Source organism: Physeter macrocephalus, chromosome 7, assembly GCF_002837175.3.
Source record: "Physeter macrocephalus isolate SW-GA chromosome 7, ASM283717v5, whole genome shotgun sequence".
Classification (NCBI taxonomy): Eukaryota; Metazoa; Chordata; class Mammalia; order Artiodactyla; family Physeteridae; genus Physeter; species Physeter macrocephalus.
This window is the reverse complement of record NC_041220.1, coordinates 92777808-92782918: the sequence shown is the minus strand read 5'-3', so window position 1 is coordinate 92782918 and position 5111 is coordinate 92777808.

Here is a 5111-nt window from a genome sequence, read left to right as displayed (position 1 = left end):
CTCATTTTGTTATCGGCAACAAGAAGAAGTCAGGCAGCATCCTCAGTATGCTGCCTGGGAAACAAATTACTATATATATTTTTTACTTTATACATTATCACAGGGAAGAGTTTTGCTGAAATTCTTCCACTACATAACAAGGATCTCCTTTCCTTCAGTTTCTGATAACATGTCCCTCAGTTTCCTTTAAACCCTCATCAGTGCTCTCCTTGAGGTGCTTCCAGCTTGCCCTAACTGCCTTCACAAGGGGCTTCTGGGACCCATCTGCCACTGGGTCCCAAAGCTAATGCCACAGGTTTTAGTTTTTTGTTACAGTAGCCCCCATTTCCAGATTCCAAATTTTTTGTTTCTGTTGATGCCAATTCTATTCCTATTACTTCCAAATTTAGTGGCATAAAATATTATGCCAACAGATAATCTGAGTCAGGAATTCAGAGGGGGCATGGCAGGAATAGCTTGTCTCCTGCATGTCTGGAGCACCAACTGGAAATACTTGAAGGTTGGGAGTTACTCCATGACTGGGAGTTTGGATCATCTGCAGGCTTCTTCAATCATATGTCTGTCACCTGGGCTGGGAGAACTCAAAGACCAGGACTTTTAACTGGAGGGCCCACATGTGGCTACTTCACACTGCTTAGCTCCCTCACAGCATGGCAGCCTTAGGATAGTCAACTTCTTACATGGCAGCCTGGCTCCAGGTACAAATTCTCTGGTGAACAGGCAGGAGCTGCACTGCCTTTTATGACACAGTTTCAGAAGTCATGTATGGGCACTTCTGCCACATTCCATTGGTTATAAGGAAGTCACAGCCCATTTGGTTTCTAAAGGAAGGGACATAGACTCTTCCTCTTGATGGGAGAGTGTCAAGGTCACATTGTAAAGGAGTACAGGGGATGTGAGATTTTTGAGGCCATCTTTTGAAAATGTAATCTGCCATCCGGAAAGGTCATTCCTGATGCAGCAGAACTGAAACTCGGTTTTTAAACCCAGACCCCCGTTCTTTTGCTGTACCATGCTGATGAGTCAATAGCATTATTTGCATGAATGAAGGTCCTTATGTTATTTAAAAGAAAAGTTGAAACATAAGGCAAGACGCCAAATTCAGTCTCAATTGAACATTCTCTATATCACAAATGCAGCATAAATATATGTTTTCCACAGCTCTCACAGAGCAAACAGCTGCATTTATTTGGATCCAAAAACATGGAAAAATTCCAAACTATAAGCAAAGGGAAGGAACTCGAGAAAACTACTCAAACTTCTATAAGTGTAAATCTTCATAAAAGCAGTAGTACGGTTGATTAAAGCAGGTGCTGAAACCTCCTCTGAAGTGTTCCACTTACAAACAATCCCCTTCCCGTATAATGACATCATTCTCTAGGTACCGCTTCTATATTTGGCTAAGCAGTCAAATGCCTGTTAAACTTTCTTGACCCAACCTCTCTGCCCGCCTCCCCCAACCTCGTCCATCCCCTGATCTCCAACACACAAGAACTCAGTCTCTTCCTCTCTCCACATGCACGCACTCGCATACACAAACTTTTCTATATCCCCTTGGAGCCCTTTAGAATTCCTTAGATCCTTTATAGAAAAGGTATATTTTCCATAGCTAAGACTTGGCTTGGACAAAAGTCAGGGCACGTACACCTGGGAACATCCATGAAGTCTATTTTACTCTATGTGAATTTCTTCCTTTTGCCCCGTGAATAGAGATTTCATCTGGAAGAAGAATGGAACCAAAGATCCTTATAAAACTGCTCACCCTTTCCCCCCCTTGATCATGTTCTATCTCTGGTCTGGGAAGCTGAAAATGTCAGGAATGCATTCTTGCCTAGGACTTATCATTAGCAAGAGAGCTCTTTGTAAGGATGCTGTTACATCTTTATGTCTTTGCACATAAACTAGGTCTTCTCCGAAAACTCAACTCCAATTTGATTTGCAGTGAAAATCCCTACAGCTGTGGTAAGAAGGGAAACACCATTCAGTGCTTAATGTGTCTATAGCAACGTGCTAGGTGCTTTTCTAGACATATGTGCCTTGGATGGTTTGGTATAAAAGAGATCAAGAGGTGTCCTGTGTGTAGATGGGGCAGATGCCCAGCAAGGAGGACATGATGGAAGAGAAGGGGGGAGGGGGAAGAATCAGGGGAGGTGGGCACAGGCTGGTTTGGAAGGATACCTAGGAATTCCAACAGAGCGGATGCTATGTGTAAAGAAAGGAGGCTTTGCCTTGACGTCCTGAATTTCTCTCCCTTTCTTAATGAACTCCCTGACTCCTTATCACTGCCCGTGTGGGAACCTGACCAGTACTGGGCAACACAGAACTCTCACCTCAGCTCTCACTGCTCTTATTCTCTTTCTCTGCTCCAATCACCCTGGCCAGGCACGCTCCCACCTCAGAGCCTTGGCATTTTTGTTCCTCCTGCTTTGAATGCTCTTCCAAAACTGTGAGAGAATAAATTGCTGTGGTTTTCAGTCCCCCAGTTAGTGGTACTTTGTTGTGGCAGCCCCAGAAAACTCATACAGATGTGCCAGGGTCTTCACAGAATAGAGGTGTTTTCCTGTCATTCCCTAATGTGTCTGGGAGCTGAACTGAGTCTAGAAAGCAAGGAAGGCAAAGAGCAAGAGGAATAGGTTGCTCTCCACATAGCAGCCTGGGCAGCAAACACCCTTTTTTTAAATTGGAATATAGTTGATTTACAATGTTGTGTTAGTTTCAGGTGTACAGCAAAGTGAATCAGTTATACATACACATATATCCACTTTTTTTAGTTTCTTTCTCCATACGGGCCATTACAGAGTATTGAGTGGAGTTCCCTGTGCTATACAGTAGGTTGAGTGGAGTTCCCTGTGCTATACAGTAGGTCTTTATTAGTTATCTATTTTATATATAGTAGTGTATACATGTCAATCCCAATCTCCCAATTTATCCCTCCCCCCTCTTCCCCCCTGGTAACCATAGGTTGGTCTTCTACATCTGTAACTCTATTTCAGCAGACACCCTTTTGTTAGGTAGCATCTGTGGTCAACGGAAATGATCTTGAATTATTGCTAAGCTTCATCTGCCAGGTAGCTACAGTGTCATGCACTTAGCTGGTCTGCCTGCCTAATTTAAATGAATAAGCACCCTTATTAGCATAGCACTCTTTGGTGCTTTTTTGAAAGGCTGATGGTGGAGGAAACCAGTCTCAACAGCAGTGGTTTTCAGTCCCATCAGACGTGAAGACGTTTGGTCCCATTCAGACTCGACCCGAGTGCACCGTTTTGTGACTTCTATGTTCTCCAAATGGATTGCCAAGCAGCCGTGCTCTGCTGATTCTCAAAAGCAGTCCAGAATCTGCTGCACTTTTTCTCACGTGGTCTCCCAGGGAGTGGAAATCGGCCCACGGCAGTTCATGAATGATGATCTCAAGGATTCTTCTCAGAGTGAGACGGAAAGATTTCTGGATAGATTAGGAAATTTTACAGAATCTCTTCTCCCTCCTAATCATTAGCACCACCACTACTATTATTTCCATAATCATCTTTATAATTATTTGAAGTGGAAGGGAAGCAGGGTACCTGCTTAATGAAAAATAAATGGGGAAAAAATAGAAACTGTGAAGATAGGTGATTGAGTAGCCTGTCTCAGGAATGCACAGGATCGTATGTGATTAGTGAGAATTAGAGGGCATTCTTGGACCCCAAGAAACTTTTCCAACTGAAACTTGCTCTCTCGTCTTCTTACACCCTTCAGTCCAGTCAAACTGAATCTCTGACTTCCTACCATAAAGACTCCCTGATCACCTACCTCTGTGACTCTGCTTCTGCTTTGCCTGTAGTATTCCACTCCCATCACAGACTCCTCCATCTGTCTCCTCTTCTGAATGCCCCAAAAGCCCTGTCTGAACCTCTCTTGGAGCTTTTGTCATTGTCTGCCATAGATTTGATAGATAGATAGATGGATACATAGATAGATAGGCAGATAGACAGATAGAGCTAGCTAGATAGAAAAGATATAGATAGATAGATAGATAGATAGATAGATAGATAGATAGATAGATAGATAGAAGATAGATATAGTTTTTTCCTTCCACTAGATTATTAACTCCTTGAAAGACATTCTTTGCATTCTTCTCTGCAAAGATTATTAAATCCTTGAAAGACATTCTTTGCATTCTTCTCCCTTGCCCAAGCCATCAAGCATGTGCATTGAACAGAGTAGGCGTTCCATAAATGTCTGTTGAAAGAATGAGAAACCAGAAGTTTACTAACTCATTCTTTTAATAGCCATAAGTCAAGAGGAAAGGTCTTGGGCAGAGCAATACCAGCTGTGACAGAGCCTGCTATTATTCCCCAAACATCTTTCCTCTCCTTCCTGGGCACACAGGTCAAAGACATTTGCCTGCCTATTTTGCAGTTAGAAGAAACCCGATTACTAAGTTCTGGCCAGTGTAATGTGAGCAGAAATGCTGTGTACCACTTCAAGACGTGGCCCACTTATCCTCCATGTATGACCCTCCGTTCTCTTTCCCCTTCTGCCAGCTTGATACAGATTAGCACAGTGACCTCGGGAACCAGATTGTTTATCACAAAGCCACAATTCGGAAGGAGCCTGGGTTCTTGAGTCATTACGTGGAGAGAAGTTCCCGTACCAGTCAGGAACACCACTTTGCACAATTCGTAAGGAGCCTGGGTTCTTGAGTCATTACGTGGAGAGAAGTTCCCGTACCAGTCAGGAACACCACTTTGGGATTTTGTGTAAGAAATAAATGTCTACCATATATGAGCCATTACTCAGTTTGGGGTTTATTTGTTATAGTAGCTAGGATTACCTTAACCAATATAATAGGTTTTAGTGTTTCTAGAAAAAAAGTACAAAAACCATGATTCTTGGTGGTACTTAAGCAACCTGGTTTCCCACTTTGGGCACAAACATGTCCCCTTTTAAGTTTGGTTGTGGAGGGAGGTATTTAAAGACCACTCCAGGGCTTCCCTGGTGGCGCAGGGGTTGAGAGTCCGCCTGCCGATGCAGGGGATACGGGTTCGTGCCCCGGTCCGGGAAGATCCCACATGCCGCGGAGCGGCTGGGCCCGTGAGCCATGGCCGCTGAGCATGCGCGTCCGGAGCCTG